Here is a 19,658-nt window from a genome sequence, read left to right as displayed (position 1 = left end):
CCTGTGATTTCTCAGATCCCCCCACCCCACGGCCAGGAGTTTCAACAGTCAAGACCAGCTTCTTGCTAAATGCCCAATGTACAATTTGTGTCTCTGTGGAACCCAAGACCACATAAAAGAAAGATGTGTATAAACCTCCAGCAGACATGTCAAACACCAACAATTTTGCCCGTGAGTAGATAGCAAATTACTGTGGATCTAAGAATTTATTTATGGCTCCCGATGGAAGCAGCCTGGATTTATCATGCCACACACCAGTCAAAATATTTTTGCTGGACACTTCCATGTGGATATGAAAGTGAATGCTGGAGGTGAGTCAAAAAACCCTGAGTGGAACTCAATATTGCCCTATGACAAACATTCCATCTGCACAAGCAATTCAGCTTAGCAGACAGAATGATCCTCCTCCCATGAACTGTTCTGGAGGTTCTCTCGATGCCCCTCCCCAAGCTAATTCTGGTGTGGGGGAAAGCACTTTTGTGGAAGTCCTTGCATCGCACTTCCCCGATAAGGCTTGTTAGGAGAATCCTGCCCCTTAATTGTACTTATCTAATAATACTATTTATTTTAAACTTATTCTAACAATATGTAATTTATATACCTCCTTCACTCATAGATGCCAGAGCAGAATATGTATAAGAAAAAAAAAAGCCCAAAACTTAACATTGTAGAAACAAAATGAAATTCATCAATTAAATTTACAGTAAAAAATTGCAGGCAGCAGCAACAGCAAAAAACCAAACAAAAATACCCCTTATACCCAGTTCTACAGTGAATCTCAACACTACCCCTGCTCCACTAGACAAAGTACATCTTCAACTACGAGTGGAAAGCAAGTAAGGCTGAGGTATGGAAGGATAGTTCATTCCATAGGTGTGGATCCACTTCAGAGAATGTCCTGCCACAAGCACCTGCACCGTGGACCATGTTAGGTTTGGGAACCACCAAAAGAATTTGATCTGCAAATCATAGACCAGGGTATGGGAGGAGGTGTTTTTTTTCAGATATTTGAGACCCAGACCATTCAGGACTTTAAATGTCATCAGAAGCACCTGAAAGACAACTGGCAGTTAGTGTAAGTATTTCAAAATAGGTGTGAGCAACCATTGGCACTCCCCAGTTGCAAATTCCAGACCACCGAAGGGCAACTCCACATAAGAGTGTATTGCAATATAATAGTCCAATCCGAAAACTATCAGAGCTATCCCTGTCCAGGAAAGGCTATGTCTGGTGAACCATCAATAACTGGGAACAATCACTTCTAATCATGAAGCCACCTGACTTTCAAGTGACAAAGATGACTCCGGAAGTGTACACATACCCAGGCTACAGACCTGTTCCTTAAAGGGACTATCCCATCCAGGACAGGCTGTCTTACCAAACCCCATAAAAGCCCACCCATTATGTCTGGATTCAGTTTACTGACCCATACCTAGCCCATTACCACCTTGAAATATCAGGTCAGCACCTGCACTATTTCTCCTGATTCAGACAGGACTGAATGGGATTGAAATTGGTGGTGCACCACCATCAATTTCTTAAGCACCTTGCCCAAGGAGCGGTATTTATTTAACAACTACAGGTTTAAAGAAAGTGCCTCTTTTAAAGCCACTGGCATCTTCTCAGCCCTCAACATTAGCTTTTATTAGCAAAGGAGACATGCATCCCTTTAAGCTTGCCTACATCCTCAGGCCATAATAACTGAAACTGATTCAATAAAACTTAACCAGATGATGTTCTGGACACATCCACAAGGCTAGTCCTAACTGCAGTATCTAATTCTGTATGGATTCAAGCAATTTTATCTTCAAAGTGCTTAGCGAATTAGTCACAGAATGCCTCCAATCATCTCCTTTATCGGGACAGATACAAATGGCCCCTTCACTGTGTGTATAAGCTTTTGGATGCCTACTGCAAGCTGCAATGGTGGCAGAGGTGAAGCTCTTCACTGCCATCACTGCCACATAGTAACCACAACTGTATGCTCATTAGCTGTGTTCAGTCATATGTCTTTCAGGATTTACCCAACTTGTGCTACACCATAGTCCATCCTGTTTCATTGCCCACAACTCCCCAGAAGACTATGGAGATCTGTAAGCTCCATAGTGTCTGTCTGAGAAGGCACTTGGGAACAATTGTGTTGAGATCCCTTTCCACTTCAAATACTGTTTTGCAACCAGCTGTGAATCTGATGGTACTATTGTGCAGCTTTCTCTGAACGCTAACCAAAATATCACAGAGAACTTTTGTCAAGTGCTTTGCTGAAATCAAGCTAAACTGTATCCACATAATTCCCAGTGTCTACTAAGTTTCCTAGTAAAGTGATACAAGATAGAGATAATATTAGTTTAGCGGGATTTATTATTGGCAAATCCATTATGCTAGCTTCTGTGAATTACTACATACTTTCTTAAGAATTTAATTTTGCATTCTTTCCATTTTGGGGGGGAAACTGGTCAATTGATTGGGAAGCCTACTATGTCTTACCTTTAAACTGCCTAGTTTAAGATAAGACAACAACCATTTGAGTACACAACAAATATTCAGCTAATCCTATTGTGCAGGGTGTCAAAGTTTTCTGGCATAGGTACAAAGCTTCAGAGTTCAGGGAATTATAAGTGTAAAGGATAACTATTTGAATTTCAGGGAGCCTTTTGAGATTTAAACTAAGCCCCTTTTATCCTTTTATTTACCAATTAAATTAAGAATATAGTAACAAGGATTAGTTCACACTACAAATAATGCAGGAAAGCCATGTGGCTAAAAGAAGCAAACAGAACTCAGTTGAAAAAAGGATCACTGCTCAGGAGATGTGGGCTGTTCATGAAAATAATTTTGATTTAAGAAGCTAGAAAGGCAAAAAGTTATGAAACAAAAACTATGCATACTGTACTTGTATTATTAAAACCTTGAAGGAATGGTGAATATTGCAATGAAAAGCAAAAGCTTTCATGAGGAAGTAAAGGCAAGAAGAAATGTATTTTAGAGTATGTTGAGCCAATATCAAAACAATACCAGACCAAGCAGGCACCTACAGTTTGTAATTAAGGCTGCAATCCTAGCAGTGTCTACTCAAAAGTAAGTCTCATTCAATTCAACGAGGTTTACTCCCAGGTACTCAGGTAAGTAGGTTAGGTTTGAAGCCTCACTTCGCTTAGGCTATCCACCCAATAAAGTATGCCAAGGTTGTTTCTGTAAGCTACTCAGAAAGCTTTTCTAATATACAACCTGGAAGAGAAGGACATTGGCTCTACTGTATGGATGTCCTAGAAAACACAAGCCATAGGGACAATGTGGCCCATTTCCTCTGTTCTCTGAAATTCCAAAATCTGACCTGTATATTGCCATACATCATTTATTAAAATAGTTATTATGTCTGTTTAATTAGCAAATAATGTCATATGAAAGAGAAGAAACAGATCCAATTAATTTACAATGCATAATTGTATCATTCTCACTTATTTAGATATGGCTTCATGGAGTAAACAGGACATCATAGCCTAATCAAAAGCTGTAACAATATGATTCCAGTAAGTAGTCTACTAACAGCAAAATTAGCTTTTCATCATCCATTTAAATAACAATCAACACTAGTATCTCATACCGCAAGCCTAAACACACTTACTAGGGAGTAAGCTTAACTGAACACAGCAAAACTTACTTCCAAGTAAACATGCATTAGGATTTCACTGCCAGATTTGCTCATTATTTTCAGGATGGAGAAATGCAAGTTCTAGTTAATCAAGACCTGGATACTGTTTTGTAGATCCTGTCTGTCCCATAAGGCTCTCCTTTGTTAACTTGTAATACACCAGAGGATAATTTTTCACTATGTGGAAAACTGTGGTTAACAGTAAGCTCTAAAGTCTAAGACTCTAAATGCATACACACCCCATATCATGAAAGGACTACAAGACTGAGAACTTGACAAGCAATAGCTGCATTCAACTGCTATTAATTCAGTTCAGCACAGCCAATCAATAAAACAGAATTGGCTGTCAAATGCTAAGAGTGGTTCCCTTTATCCCTGAAATACTACTGTATTTAAAGTGACACAGTATAAACTGCCAAACTTTAGTTCACCGAGCTGGTGGTGGTGGGGGGATATCGTGCAATTTCCAAAGTTTGTGTAAAACTGCAGCTTTTGTCTGTCTCGTGGCAAGAAAGCCGTGTCTAGCTTTCTCTTTTACCAAAATAGAATACTCTTCTCAAAGAAAACCCCTTAAAATAGAAGCAGTAAAAGTAGGGAACCAAGTTACAGTATATGTACTGGTACTAAAAATGCTAGTGTACAACATATATTTAGAAAATGCAACTAAACATTTGAAATGACTCAAGTATTAAAATGCATACAATAACTTCAGTACAGGTGCCTGCAAAACACTGTTTGGAAAACACACTTCCTTATTAGCATATATATATAAACACTGCTGATAATAACCTTGTCTCTAATCCAGGCTAAATAAATACCTTGACTGAATACAGAGAAAGCTAATTTTAAGAAATATCTCCTAGTAAAACTGCCCTTTGTTTCTATATTACTTGACACATCAAAAATACATTACTGCATACAATAGTTCTATTATATCTATTTCTGGCTCTCCAGCAGTACAGCAAGCAATAAGGAGCTGTCTTTAAATTGAAGGAATCCTCCCACTGTTAACAGTCCTGGAAATCTGGTTCATTCCTTATTTGCCGTCTGGGATTGAGTTATCAGATGCTACTTGCATGACTTTTACAGAACTGACAACCTATTTACAGACACAAAAAGGCAATCTACAACTTAAAAACTTCTACCATCACCTTTAGGTTGTTGTTTTTTAAAGGAAACCTTTTACTCTCCCTACAAATTATTCTTTTGGGGTGTTGACACCCCCTTCATAAAATGTTCCCTACCTGTATGCAACATTTTCAAATCAATTCCCTTACTTATCACAAGCATATTATGTAGTCCTCCAGCTCCAGCTTTAGGCAGGGAAAGCATTATTCTGAAGACTGGGTTTTTAAAAATATACAGGGTCACTACCAATATTTCAGCTTGCAATTAAAATGGAGGAAGGCCAGCCGATCGGTGCCTGACTTCAGGGGGAGACAATAACCCCAAACAGGCCTGGCTTTAGAGAGGCAGAAAGAGAAAGCAAGCGAAGGAGAAATATACAACATGTTTCACCAGTATTATTACCTCATCCCTTTCTTCCAAGCAGTTTTGAGCCACTCTCTCTTGTCAAGCTCTTGGGTCCAACTTGCACAGATGCTTATTTTTAAACGCTGTGGGGTGGTTTTTGTTTGCTTTTCAAATAAAACTATCAAACCAGAATGGAAAGGCTTGCTATTTCACGAAGTGGAGCTGCTGTTAAAATGCCCCCTTGTCTCCTCTCCACTCCCTTGAGCTGGGTGTTGACGCAGCAGAAATTACCAGCTGGAAAATTCCCCTTTTGGAGGTTAGAGGGAGGGGTGGGGTGGGGGAGAAGAGGAGGAGAGAGGGGGTGGGAGAGAAGCAGGGAGGGGGGTTAAACCCTGCCAGTCACAGAGCTGTCCCCCACCTATCCACCCACCTAGCCCCAAATAAGGCATCATGTCCCGAGGTGAAGGAAGATCAGAGGAGCTCCATGCCCCTTCCACACACAGGGGGGTGGGAAAGTCATCTCAGCAAACCGCCCCCCAACCACGTCCCACCCTCCAGCTGGGATTTTACCCAGCTGCCCTTCCAGCATATCTCAGGGAACAGGCACAGCGTGCGTGCGCCGCGCGCAAGGAGGACGCGCGGCCCCCACGAACCTCCCATTGGGCGGGCGAGCGAGGGGCGAGCGAGGGGTTGGGGGGGGGGCTAAAATCCATGACAGGGGGGGGGGGCGAAACGAGTATCCTTTGCCTTCAATTAGGAGAGGTGGGGCAGGAGGAGGGGGGGAGAAGGGAACCCGATGCCCTCATTCAACTGCCCCCCCAAAGGTCAATTTCTCTTCTCTGCTGTCCCCCAAAGGAAACCCCATCCATAGTATGTGTGTGTGTATATCTATATCTATATCTATATAATCTATATCTATATATATAATCACTCACCCCATACTATCTAGAGAGAAGGGGTGTGTGGTAGTGGTAGCGGGGGGGGGGGAAACAAGTCCCCCCCCCAAGAAAAACCAAAAAATCTCCCTACAGGGAACTAGGTTAATGGGAGACTTTGAAAATGCGCTGCTGCGCGCCATAAATAAATACACCCAGAGATCCGAGGGGACCGAGTTGCCAGGTCTTCTAAAACATACTTTTCCTAGAAATAAAGAGAAGGGAAAAGTATCGCGAGCGGGAGCGCAACCCAATGCGGTTAAGAAGTGGGGACGGCGCGTTTTTTAAAAGAAATAAAATGAAAAAGCAAGTTTTTGTAGAGCGCTTAAGGCTGTTAGGAAACAACCACCACCTCACAACTCCCCCCCCCCCAATTTACAGAAACCGTCGCCTCAGGGCAGGGAAAGCGGTCGCCGTCGACCACGGGGGAAGAAGGAAATAAAGGGGTGGCGATATTATTGCTAACCTTGTAAGATGTATAAATGGAAAGCGGTTTTTTTATTTTTTTAAAAAATTGTTTTGTTCGTTTATTTATTCTGCCTGCCTGCCCATCTCTCTCTCTCTTACCTGCGCTTCCTGAGGAGCGCGGCCGGAGCGCTGGCTCCACACGGTCGCCCTCCGCGTCTTTCTCTTCATGAGTTGTGCGAAAGGGGTGGGGGTGGGGGGTCGGGCGAAGAGAAAGAGAGAGAGGGGGGACGGTTGTTGGGGGGGGGGGAGAGAGAGAGATGTGGGGAGGGAAAGAGAGCGAGCTGGTGCGCGCTCCCGCCTCGCTTTCTTCCCTGCCCCCCCCCTCCTGAGGGAAAGGAGGCGCGCGCGCGCTCCACTTCCCCTCACAACTTGGCCCTAGAGGGGGGAGGGGCCGCCGCGCTCGAGCCGGCAATTAAAAAAAAAACCCACAACTAGAGGTGGGCGTGGCCAAGCGAAGGGTGGGCGGGGCTCCTGTGGAAAAGGAAGAGCTGAGGGGAAGGAGAAGTACGGCAGCCGCGTCGCTGATTGGGCGTAGCTGAGCACAGGCCTCCGTAAGCCACACCCACGCGGAGTCTGTTTTTTTTTATTTTCCTCTCTTTCTTTCTGTCGGTTGAGGCCCCGCCCACCCGGCCTCCCCTCGCCGCCGGCAGGGGATTGAGAGAGCGCGCGAGGTGGGAGCGCAACTGTCAAGCTTGCCGGACACGAGGGTTGGTTGGTTGCGCGCGGGCGGGAGGGAGGGGGGGAAAGGAGGCCGCTGAGCATCATGGGACGAAGCCGAGCCTGACAAGACTGTTGCCAAGGGCAAGTTGGGGCTTCTGTCTCCCTGGCAACGGTCAGGGCCTTTCCTCCCCTCCTGCCACCGCTGTCCTTCACGCCCTCTAACATTGCGGCGAGGGCTTAATGTAGGGGGACAGTGAAGCGAAGTGAGGGGGGATTCGCGCACGTAGCTGCTTTCCTCCTCGCCGTGAGGGGCTTGGCGAAATTAAAAGGAAATGCATCGTGCCGTGGTGTAAGAAGGGATCCGACAGACGCTCAGTAACTCACAAGCCACCACAAAAATCAAAAGCAGAGCGAGAAGAGATGATCTGGATATATAGCAACTGCCTCTTCAAAAGAACAACAATTTGGAAGCCAGCTGAGTTTCATAGAATTCACCCATCCGTGCAAATGCACATGTAATTTATTTAACAAACAAATAAATAAATTGGGGGAAATCCCGCCCCCAATAATGTGAGTTCTTCAAAGCTGTCTAATAACTTATGCACATAAATTCCACAATATGGCAGAAATACCTGACGTGTCGCAAAACAATATAATTTTCAGCTTTACATTAACAGCCGGGAAGTTCAGAACTGATATATATCAATGTGTTCCAAGGAGACCAACTCTCAGCCTTTCCTAACTTCAAAAAAGAAAAAAAACCTGTCTGTGCAACTTTGAAAAATTCCTGATCTATAAAGTGTGTGTGTTTGCCGAATAAAATAATTTTGGTATCCTCCACATCCTAGCTGTGTTTTGTTTTTTAATTTCGAAATTCAGTCCATGCTGAACCAAAATGCTGAAGTCATACAGCTGGCCTGATAAAAGCCAAACTTACACCCTCAAGAACAGTGCTCCATATGCTGAGATGGCTAAAACACCTGCCTACAGGAGGGGAAATCAAGTTTTGGGTTTTAAAAAGAAGTGCAAAAAGTAATAATGGCTTCCTGTTTATGCAAATACATCAGAGAATAAGCATATAATAGAGTTCTGAAGTTTAATAAAATATGCTACAGTCTTTCCATTACCTCTTTTTTAATCATGTTCACCTTTCAAATCTATACGCTAATTTATGCCACTGTGGTTAAGAGTGTCAGGAATGGAAGAGTAGATATACTGGTGCCAAATCCCACTACAGCTACACCACCCCTAAAACCAGCCACAAGAGATAATTGTTCCTGCTCTTTCTAACTTAGTTCTAACTTTCTAGCTCACTATAAACCTGCTGCAGCAAATTCTAAAACAAATGCAGTTTGTTGTCCAAACTGCAGGGTGGAGGAGTCTGTGGGTTGCAGAAAAGGTCAATTTACTCAAATTGCCTCATCAGACTTCCTCCAAATCACGCAGCCCAGTTGCATTCAGAAGCCTCGTGCTCATTTGACATGCATGCAGTTAGTTTTAAAATGTTCAGAAACTAAATTTCACGCATGAAGTTAAAGCCTAGACTCCTGTCATTCATGCTGACTAAGCCCCTCAGCCACAGGGCTCAGGTAATATAATACATGCACATCAGGGATGCACAGCAACATTTTGTTACAGGGCCCACTTGTTTAAGCCAATAGTGATCTCAATTCTCTGAGTGCCAGCCCTTACGTAGCCAAAACAGCACCAGCCATGCAGAAGAGGGAGATACCAGCATGCAGTGGCGTAGCGTGGGGGGTGCAAGGGGGGCAGGCCGCACCGGGCGCAACATCTGGGTGGGCGCGCTCGCTGCCTCCAGAGTCGCCGAAGAGCCTCGGGCGCAGGCTGTAGCAGAGCCGCATGTCTCGCGGCGCCTGGCTGAAGGCGCCCGGCAGGCAGCGGCTCTCAGCGCTCGCCGCGGAGGACGCGCCAGGCAGCCCCTCCTCACAGCCCCGCCTCCACCGCTGCAGTTGCTGGGCCGTTGCCTTTTCCTCGCCTCTCTGCCCCCCTCCTCCTCCGGGCAAGCGGTGTCGTTTGGGTAGCAGCGCCAGCGGCAACTCGCAGGTTAGGGGTTAGGGGGGCGCAAATTACGTGCCTTGCCCCGGGTTAGGAGGCGCAAATTACTTGCGTTGCCCCGGGTGCTGACAACTCACGCTACGCCGCTGCCAGCATGCTCAGGTGAACCCAGAGGTTTGCAGAAGTTCTCTCTCTCTCTCTCTCACTCACTCACACACACACACACACACACACACTCTAGAGGAAAATAAACAAATGGGGTGACACCCCAGAAACTGCCAATAAAAACTGAGCATGCTCAGTGGGCATGGGGGTATCCTGAGTGAAAGTCTGAGGAATTGGTTGAAAACTGGGCTGGTGGCAGTATGGAGTATTCTGGAAAAGGCTGGCTGGAACTCTGACCAGGAACACATTTTGTTGCAGGTCCCACTTCTGCTTCAGCCTGTAGCTCAGTCAGTACTAGAGCATAAGACACTTAATCTCAGGGTTGTGGGTTCCAGCCCCACGTTGGGAAAATATTTACTGCATTGCACGGAGTTGGAATAGAATAGATGGTCTCTGTGGTCCCTCCCAATTCTATGATTCTATGAACCTGAGCCCTTCACTTAAAGCATTCCCCCCCCTTTTTCTTTTTTAAATCTGAAAGCGTAATCTTATGCTAGGCCCTGATACCAAATCCTGGTGTTACTCTGCCTGAGTGAGTAGAGCCATTCGCTGTCCGCGGCATCCATATGTAACGGATTGTAACATTCGGCAGGCATGGCCCCAGCGAAAACAGACACTGGATCAATATCTGTGCAAGAGTGAAGAAACATCGTTTCACGCATGCAAAAGCCGCTGCCGCCGCTTCGCTTGAAAGCCTGAGTGAATTTTGTTAACCGTCCTTCAGATCCGCTCATTCATTGCACTCTGAACGTCTTTATTTTAAGAAAAGAAGATCAATACAAATTGATTAATGCAACAAAGCTGTCTTTCAAGGCTGACATAGTTTTTTTCTCAGCAGCCTTTTCTGCCGGGTAGCTGAAGGCAACTCTTGCTAGGAAGAGTTCTGTTGCCAGTCAGATAAATCATGGTTTGCCCGTTGCAATAGCCCATGTACTTGTGCAAATCTAAAAGCGCGATTGAGGACATGAAAAAGCCAATTTATCACTTCATGGCATTTCAGCCAACAGCTCTTTGAAGTCGCCCAGTATCAAGAGCCGTGATGTGGTCTGGATCAATTGATTGCTTCATTGTAAGACTATTTAGGATGCATGTTATGGCCCAACTTCCAACACTGACTGAGTGCAGGGTGCAGGGCCCATGTTCTTCCATGCTTCTGCCCAGCGGCTGCTGCTGCCACCGAACATTTATTCACACAAAAGTCCTGTCCATCCTTACAAACTGTTCCATCACACTCCCTCCTCTCCCTTCCCTTCCCTGCCTCCTGCTTGCACGCTTTGCGATTGGTCAGCAGCCGACAATGTAGCAGTGAAGCTGGAAATAATTTGTTCCCCAAGTATGACTCATGCAGATCAGCCTTCCCCTTCCTGGTGGCCTCCAGCTGTTGCTGGACTACAACTCCCATCAGCTGGGTGAGCTCCCGTTGCCTGGTCCCTGCTCCTGCCAACCTAGCAGTTTGAAAGCACGTCAAAGTGCAAGTAGATAAATAGGTACCACTCCAGCGGGAAGGTAAACGGCGTTCCCGTGCACTGCTCTGGTTCGCCAGAAGCAGCTTTGTCATGCTGGCCACATGACCTGGAAGCTGTCTGCGGACAAATGCTGGCTCCCTCAGCCAATAAAGCGAGATGAGCGCCACAACCCTTGAGTCGGTCACGACTGAACCTAATGGTCAGGGGTCCCTTTACCTTTAATATAATTTTACCAACCCAAGCATAGCTTCAGTGAGAACAGTTGCAAGTAAGTGGTTTACGAATTGCATTCTTAAGGTTTTCTCATTCCAGCTGCTTATGACTGTATTTCCTCTGTAGACTCCTCCACTTCTGGGAATGAATTCCTCCATCGCCCTTGCGTGTCTTTGATTTCAGGCATGCAGGCCCTAGTTCCCACCCTACAACCCCCAGAATTTTTTACTCCTCCCCCCCCCCCCCGCTTCTCTGCTGGAAGAAGGTATGTATTTATTTAGCTCTGTGTGTCAAGCGAGCATCATTCCCTTGTGAGCTGCAGCAGCTGCAACCTGACTTTTGCCTTGGGGAGGGTGCTCAGAGATGGAAAGGGGAGTTCCGGGAAGAATCTCCCTCAAAGGGTCTAGGAAAAGCTGGAAGGGTCAGGTCCCCTGTTCCCCACCCCAGTTCTTCTAGGTTGTTCCAAATTTGCTCATCGTTTATTTTCATTCTGGCTCTTTTAAATTTGGGTATTGCTGACTTTTGAACAGATCACTTTTGCAAATAACAGCAGGGGAGAAAAGAGATGTGCATTGTGCCCTTAGCATATGTGATCTACATTCAAGGCCTTTCCTGGCATGACTTTCAGCTCTTTCAGGATTATGATGAATTGATTAATGAATTAAGTGTAAGTTTGGGGAGGAAGAACTAGGCTCAAAGGTACGGCGTCCTCCAAAGCCCAACCCCACATTCATGGAATGTCAAAGGGTAAGTCCCCCTCCCTTTTGGAAGGGAGAAATTATTCTCCAAACAAATCCTTTAAAGCTGCAAAGTGGTTGTCTTCTTGCCACTTGAAGGATTCACAAACAGTCTGTGTGCATCTTCCAAGCTTTTTGAGCCCTAGGCTTAACGCATGAGAGTAAAGGCCCCTGATTCTTTTCATCATCTGTACTCCAGCCAAGGATTCGCAACCACACAGTGGCTTCTATTGCCGGGAGTGTGCCCCAGCAGCAACAAGGGTGTGGTGCACGATCAACCTGTGGCTAGTGCAAGTTGCAGAGATTTGAGGGAAGAAAAGTACTGTCCATCCATGATTTTCCTGCAAGGACAGGATGTCTCAGCTGTTCCCAGCTGAGTTAGTCTAAGGAGATATTTATGTATCAGCCCTGAGTGCTCACTGGAAGGACAGATCCTGAAGCTGAGGCTCCAATACCCTGATGTTGGGAAAGATGGAGGGCACAAGGAGAAGGGGACGGCAGAGGACGAGATGGTTGGATAATGCTCTCGAAGCTACTAGCATGAGTTTGACCAAACTGCGGGAGGCAGTGGAAGACAGGAAGGCCTGGTGTGCTCTGGTCCATGGGGTGACAAAGAGTCGGACATGACTAAACAACAACAAACAAAAGCTTTTGGTGTAGAGGGACGCGGGTGGCGCTGTGGTCTAAACCACTGAGCCTCCTGGGCTTGCCAATCAGAAGGTCGGCGGTTCGAATCCCCGCAATGGGGTGAGCTCCCGTCACTCAGTCCCAGCTCCTGCTAACCTAGCAGTTCGAAAGCACGTCAAAGTGCAAGCAGATAAATAGGTACCGCTCCGGCGGGAACGTAAATGGTGTTTCTGTGCACTGCTCTGGTTTCGGTGTTCCGTTGTGCCAGAAGCAGCTTAGTCATGCTGGCCACATGACCCAGAAAAACTGTCTGTGGACAAACGTCAGCTTCCTCAGCCTGTAAAGCAAGATGAGCACCGCAATCCCAGAGTCTTCTGCGACTTGACTTAACTGTCAGGGTCCTTTACCTTTTTACTTTTGGTGTGTGGCAACAACCACCTAGTTTCAAGTAATCCCCTTTTGGGGGAAAGTGATTGAGAGTGTTGTGTCAGGACAATTGCAAGTTCTCTTGGATGAAATTGATTATCTTGAACCATTTCAGTTTGGGCTCAGGCCTGGCTATGGGACTGAGGCAACCTTGATTGCCGTAATGGATGACCTTTATTGGGAAAAGAACATGGTGGGGGGTATAACCCTGTCATTCATATATGTTTTCTCAGTGCCTTTTGAGATCATTGACCACAGACCCTGCAAGTGCCCCCATTTTCCAGGGAGACTACCGGATTCACAGAAGCCATCCTGGTTTCTGATTTGATCCAGGAACATAATGCTTTTCCTTAGGATGTCCCTATTTTCATCTCAGGAATGTTGCGGGGTATGGTAGGACATCCCTATTTTCATTGGAGAAATGTTGGAGGGTATGGGGTTGTGTGACCCCTGAGCCAAGGAGATAAGTAACTATAAACCTTTAGAACAGGGGTCTGCAACCTTTAAGACAAAAAGAGCCATTGGGAGCCGCAAAACTCATCATTATAAAAATAACTTTTTATTATTTCTTTGTTTGACCCCTCAGAATTACTCCTCCTCATAGAAATAAACGTTAAATTAACAAGTTACCTTTTTTGTGTGTGTGTTCTTCACTCCCCTTCAAAACAGTGACCAGCGTACATGCCCCCTTTCAATGCAGTGACCAGCGTACATGCCCCTTACAATGTAGCGGGCGGGCGGGACTAACGCATGCAATGCCCCCATGCGACGTCACAGCCAGTACAGTGCCCACCACAGTGGGGAGTGTCAGGGCGCACAATGCGCCTCCTCCCCTCGCTAGTATCCGCCCTGGAGCCGTGGCAAAGGTATAAAAGAGCCACATGCGGCTCCGGAGCTGCGGGTTGCAGACCCCTGCTTTAGAAGAAGTCTGAAGGCAGCCCTGCGTAGCGAAGTTCTGGCTCAGGCAACCCAGTCAAATGGGTGGGGTATAAATAATAAAATCATCATCATTAAATAGGTTGTCCCTATTTTGGCGCAGGGACGTGGGTGGCACTGTGGGTTAAACCACTGAGCCTCTTGGGCTTGCCGATCAGAAGGTCGGCGGTTCGAATCCCCGTGACGGGGTGAGCTCCCGTTGCTCGGCCCCTGCTCCTGCCAACCTAGCAGTTCGAAAGCACCTCAAAGTGCAAGTAGATAAATAGGTAGCACTCCGGCGGGAAAATAAACGGCGTTTCCATGTGCAGCTCTGGTTTGCCCAAAGTGGCTTAGTCATGCTGGCCACATGACCTGGAAGCTGTATGCTGGCTCCCTCGGCCAGTAAAGCGATATGAGCACTGCAACCCCAGAGTCGGTCAGAATTGGACCTAATGGTCAGGGGTCCCTTTACCTTTACCTTTATTTTCATTGAAAAAATGTTGGAGGGTATGTGACAGTGGCTTTCTCTTGAACCAACTCAGTGAGATGGGTACCAGGAGCACTGTGTAGATTCTTTTTATTATTATTATTGAATTATATTGCAAATACATACTAATCAAAACTTTTAAACGTGAAAAGAAGAAAAAGGATTTTAACAGGTTACAAAGAACAAAGAAAGAAAAGAAAGAAGAAATTTAATAAATTACATAAACTAAAACAATTATATCTTAATGAAGATAAGAAAAAAATCATAGATGGAACAGCGTTAATTCATTCATTATTAAACAAAATAAAAAAATTCCTCCCAGTAGCACCTTAGAGACCAACTAAGTTTGTTACTGGTATGAACTGTCGTGTGCATGGGAAGGATTTTTTTAATTTTGTTTCGACTACGGCAGACCAACACGGCTACCTACCTGTAACTATTATTAAACTAAGACTGTGTAGTACTGTGTAGATTCAATCATATCCCTATCCTATGGAATAGGAAGGAACTATTGTTTAAGCTTTTGTGACACAACACTATAAGATTTTGCCTTCTGCGGTCCCATTCTATGCAAGAAGCTGACGTCAGCTGCAAGAGTTAAGGACTCCACATTCCTAATTCATGTTACACTGGGGCAAAGGTCATCTGGTTTCTTTATCAGGCCCTCCTGGAGGGGAGAGAGGAGGAAGGAAGGGGGTGCTGATGGGGAACCACTGAAGTCGGTGAATTATAATACTTTCAATAGTGGGAGTTGACAAGTTGACTGTAACTTTTTCCATGATGTGAAGCAAGCCATTTGTTGGGTTGTGGGAGGAACCACTCAAGGGAATTCTTCTCCAGGAGAAGAAAATAACTGGCGCTATATATGTGCGCGCGTGCTTGCTTTGCAGCCAAATCCTAGACCTGTGTATTATGAAGTAAATCCCACTGAGTTCAATGGAACTTACCGTATTTTTCGCTCTATAAGATGCACCAGACCACAAGACGCACCTAGTTTTTGGAGGAGGAAAACAAGAAAAAAAATATTCTGAATATCAGAAGCTAGAACAGCAAGAGGGATCACTGTGCAGTGAAAGCAGCAATTCCTCTTGCTGTTCTGGCTTCTGGGATAGCCGCACAGCCTGCATTCGCTCCATAAGACGCACACACATTTCCCCTTACTTTTTAGGAGGGAAAAAGGGAGTCTTATAGAGCAAAAAATACGGTATATCCCAGTAAGTGTTCTTAAAACAGGAGCCATTGTGAGCTTCCCATGCTATTTGTGAAAGAAAACAAATCACTTTGCATTGCATTACTAAGCTCATCACATTGCTGCACAGCAGCTCTCTTCAGGGCCAAAATGTTGCATCTCCAGATGTCCTTTTTAGTGTGCATTCACGATTATTATGCTCATGATAGTATCGGGGAAGTTATATGCAATCCCAGTTTCAGTTCAGTTTGGGGGCAAACATACTGCTCTCTCCCTGGTCATTGCATGCCCTGTAGTTTCCTGCTGAAATCCTGTAACCTTTAATAGTACCAATGTTCCACAAGACAAAGGGTCATCCCTCTTTAGTTGCCCTATAGTGCCAAAGAGCCCCTCAAGATGGCAATACTGGGGAAGCTAATATGGCAGAATGATTTGTGGAGGGTCCACTATATATTCAGAAGTAATGTGCTATTATAATGTCACGACATGTTGCAGAAGACACTTGAAAAAAACACACACCACAAACCCACCTGAAATATACTCAGAACTAAGTGCGAATTTCATGCTCTTTATTCAGCTTGTAGTAGCAATGAATGAATCTTTCCCCAAAATGTCTGCTATATATACATTATTTACACAATGGGCTCACGTGATTGGCTAATTCCAGGCTGCTCCTGTAGGACAATCAGGTTGCAGATTCACTTCCTCCAGAAGCCTGATTGGCTGCTCCTGCAGGCCAATCAGGTCGCTGATTCCCTTCCACCTGGAGCTGGATTGGGTGGCTCCTGCGGACCAATCAGACTGCTGCGTTCTGGATCCTATTGTTCTAGGATTCAGCTCAGTACATAACACTACCATTGTGCAGAGGACCTGCAGTAGAAGATAGAGTGATAACCAATGCCTGACATATTCAGAGTAAACCCACAGAAATGGATGAAGTAACTTAAATGCATTCATTTCAGTGGGTCAACTCTTGAGTACAGTTTAGTTGGATACAGTGGCGTAGCGTGGGTTCTCGGCACCCGGGGCAAGGCAAGTAATTTGCGCCCCCTAACCCGGGGCAAGGCAAGTAATTTGCGCCCCCTAACCCGTGGATTTTTGCACTCGAGTCTCTTCCGGCCCCCCCCCAGATGTTGCGCCAGGTGCAGCAGGCCCCCCTGCACCCCCCACGCTACGCCACTGCTCCCACCACAAGTCTTCAGGACAGCCATCCGAAGGCTGGCGCAGGGAGAAGGTCTCTCTGCCCCACCGCCAGGCTTCGGAGGAGGTCCGAGGACAGTGGGGTTCCTGCTTCCTCGAGGAGGGCCGGCCAAACGCGCCCCCCAAAATGTTGCGCCCGGTGCGGCCGGCACCCCTGGCACCCCCCACGCTACGCCACTGGTTGGATACTACCCTGAGTTCATTCACCTGCCAAAAAGATGACGCAGTAACACTGGGGAAGTATCACAGGACAACTAATAACGCAGAATGATGTATGAACAGACCAGTATAAATCTAGAACGAATGCGCTATTATTGTGTCGGTGACATGTCTCAGAAGACACCTGCCCCCCCCCAACCCCACCAGAGCCTCAAACTCATATCAGACGCTGTTCATCTGGTTTTTTAACGCAACCAGCATACAGTATCTTTAACCCCGAGGGCCAACAGGAATACTTTCCCAATTGGTAAATGTCACTAGAGGTGGAGGAGCAATAATGGGATTTGTGAAATTGCTTCATGCTCTAAAGACAAGCAGGAAGTTCCAGGGCAATTTTACAGAGTTTGTTTCATTTTGGAGGAAAGCAAAGATTGGGGCTTGCAGGGGACTTTTAACAATTGGCACCAGGCCTCACCCTGCTTACCAAATTTGGACACTGCCCAAATGTTCCTTATCAACCAATAAGGATTATATACCCTGCTTTTGTATTGTGCTAGAAACAGCAGTCATAAACCCCAAAGCTTTGGAATGAGATTGGCGGAGAGCGGACAAACTCTTAGGACGGAAGTGATCTTGCATATTTAAAGTGTAGTTCTAAGATTCCAGTAATTGTGGAGGAAATGGCCTATCTGGGCAATCCTAGGCTCACTCCTTGCTACTCTGCTGCAACTGCTAGTTACCGTATTTTCCGCTCTATAAGACACACCAGACCACAAGACACACCTAGTTTTTGGAGGAGGAAAACAAGAAAAAAAATATTCTGAATCCCAGAAGCCAGAACAGCAAGAGGGATCGCTGTGCAGTGAAAGCAGCGACCCCTCTTGCTGTTCTGGCTTCTGGGATAGCTGCGCAGCCTGCATTCGCTCCATAAGACGCACACACATTTCCCCTTACTTTTTAGGAGGGAAAAAGTGAGTCTTATAGAGCAAAAAATACGGTACCTTGTGGCTGCAACCACAAGGGGAAAGAATATATTGGCCCCATTCGTGGCCAATAGAACAAGCACCACCAATTGCTATTTAAGCAAGGAGACCAGCAAAGGCCTGAAAAGGATATAACTTCTGACTTAGAGCCCATCGCTTCATTCTCACCTTTTTCCTCCACTTCCCTTGTGGGTTTTTGTAAGCCAGGGGGCAGGTGCCTCTCTTTCTCTCTGCTTTTAAAACTGATGTGAGCTGCATTGAAAGGCAGTGCTTGTCTAAAAAGACAGACAACAATATAGTATATAAATCTACGGGCAGTATTTCCAAAACTGTCATATTTCGCACACCATCTTAAAGGGGGCATTAGCCCATCTTTCAAATCCTGGAAGAATGATTCTGTTACAATGATGCATGCTGCCGCAGTTGCGTACATCGTCTACCGGGGGGGGGGGATCATTGCACTAAAACTCTTGGTATTAGCTCTGTGTATAAAGGGTGGCGGGTGGCTCTGTGAGTTAAACCACAGAGCCTAGGATTTGCCGATCAGAAGGTCAGCGGTTCGAATCCCCGCGACAGGGTGAGCTCCCGTTGCTCGGTCCCTGCTCCTGCCAACCTAGCAGTTCGAAAGCACGTCAAAGTGCAAGTAGATAAATAGGTACCACTCCGGCAGGAAGATAAACAGCGTTCCCGTGCACTGCTCTGGTTCGCCAGAAGCGGCTTAGTCGTGCTGGCCACATGACCCGGAAGCTGTACACCGGCTGCCTCGGCCAATAAAGCGAGATGAGCGCCGCAATCCCAGAGTCGGCCACAACTGGACCTAAAGATCAGGGGTCCCTTTACCTTTACTTTATATGCTGGCAAATTTGAATGAACTGGCTCAGAGTTTTTTAACCAAGCAACAGCCCCACTGAAGCCCTGACCCTGTAATGAGAGAGGGGAGGAGGAGGAGCACCCAGAAACTGAACTGGTGATCATGAAATGACTAGTTTTTCACGTCCTACATTTCAGTGCATTGACAAGTTAAACTTCTAACAAGGGCTTTCTTTGACCAGACGTCAAACAAGAGCAGCATCAGTGTTATCTCTGTGTTTTGAGATTGCGGGTGAAGCACGTCCCCCCCTCCCAACCTCATCAAACCTTTTCCTCTCTGAGGTTTCTATTTCATGTGCACTCAGTACATCTGGAGAGAACAAGTGCCTTGGGCAATTTTTTCCTTCCCTAAGCCTCTCAGTGAAATGTTGACATGCTCAGAATAAATTTCTGATTCCTCGTTTCTTTCTACCACCGTGAAGAATTTAAAAATCTGGTTGGCTTTGACAGAGTTGCCTATGTTGGCTGCAATTCTATACATGCTTGCCTGGAAGAAAGCACCAAGGAAATAATAAAGAAGACTTGTTGTTGTTGTTGTTTAGTCGTTTAGTTGTGTCCGACTCTTCGTGACCCCATGGACCAGAGCACGCCAGGCACTCCTGTCCTCCACCGCCTCCCGCAGTTTGGTCAAACTCATGCTGGTAGCTTCGCAAACATTATCCAACCATCTTGTCCTCTGTCGTCCCCTTCTCCTTGTGCCCTCCATCTTTCCCAACATCAGGGTCTTTTCCAGGGAGTCTTCTCTTCTCATCAGGAGACCAAAGTATTGGAGCCTCAGCTTCAGGATCTGTCCTTCCAGTGAGCACTCAGGGCTGATTTCCTTCAGAATGGAGAGGTTTGATCTTCTTGCAGTCCATGGGACTCTCAAGAGTCTCCTCCAGCACCATAATTCAAAAGCATCAATTCTTCAGCGATCAGCCTTCTTTATGGTCCAGCTCTCACTTCCATAAGAAGACTTAGTTTTTGAATAAATATATTTAGGATCAGCATGAGCAAAATTTAGGGAGTGTTCAAATA

General features: G+C 46.0%; 1 protein-coding gene across 4 annotated transcripts in view; it reads right to left on the bottom strand.

Annotated features, from left to right (window-relative positions):
- The window catches only part of ZBTB46 (zinc finger and BTB domain containing 46), a 55,141-nt gene extending 48,003 nt beyond the window's left edge, over nt 1–7,138 (bottom strand). The window contains exons 1-2 of one of the 4 annotated variants that reach the window (XR_014220586.1): nt 6,628–7,137; nt 5,183–5,432 (exon numbers count right to left, since the gene is read on the bottom strand). The gene's annotated coding sequence lies outside the window, so the exon portion shown is untranslated. Of the gene's footprint in view, nt 1–5,182; nt 5,433–6,627 lie in introns of all 4 variants that reach the window. The other 3 variants (XM_082226013.1, XM_082226014.1, XR_014220585.1) reach the window with 3 other exon arrangements.
- Nucleotides 7,139–19,658: the final 12,520 nt, after the last annotated feature.

Source organism: Podarcis vaucheri (genome assembly GCF_965113315.1).
Source record: "Podarcis vaucheri genome assembly, chromosome: 6".
In the NCBI taxonomy this organism is placed as follows: Eukaryota; Metazoa; Chordata; class Lepidosauria; order Squamata; family Lacertidae; genus Podarcis; species Podarcis vaucheri.
This window is presented reverse-complemented; position numbering and strand designations above follow the sequence as displayed.